The following is a 530-nucleotide window of genomic DNA, read 5'->3' as shown; positions in this document are numbered from 1 at the left end:
CTAATCCACATGAGCCCAAATAGGAAGGTGGTTCCCCAAAGAAAATGAAAATATCACCAGACTCATACATTGCTGCTGGGAATGTAAAATGGAGAAACCATTCTGGAAGACAGTTCAGCACTTCCTTAAAAAATTAAACACAGAATTGCCACATGGGCCCAGCAATTCCAATTCTCAGCATGTACGCAACAAAATTGAAAACAGGTTTTCAAATGTGAATGGCCATAGTATTACTCACAGTAATACATGCATTACTCACAGTAGCCCCAAAAGTGGAAACATTATTGAGGAGAGCACCCAGATGACCCGATCCCCACTGTCAAGGTCCCAACCAGCTGTAGCACAACAGCTGGTAGCTATTGGCTATAGCATAACATGCTCCCTTGGTAGGGAGCTCAGGATCTTCCCAACCCAGGAATCAAACCCACGTCTCCTGCATTGCAGGTGGATCTTTTACTGTCTGAGCCACCAGGAAAGCCCAAGAATACTGGAGTGGGTAGCCTTTCCCTTCTCCAGGGGAACATCCCAAC

Source organism: Bos taurus, chromosome 25 (genome assembly GCF_002263795.3).
Source record: "Bos taurus isolate L1 Dominette 01449 registration number 42190680 breed Hereford chromosome 25, ARS-UCD2.0, whole genome shotgun sequence".
NCBI lineage: Eukaryota > Metazoa > Chordata > Mammalia > Artiodactyla > Bovidae > Bos > Bos taurus.
The sequence above is the reverse complement of the archived record's forward strand: the minus strand, read 5'-3'. Positions refer to the sequence as shown.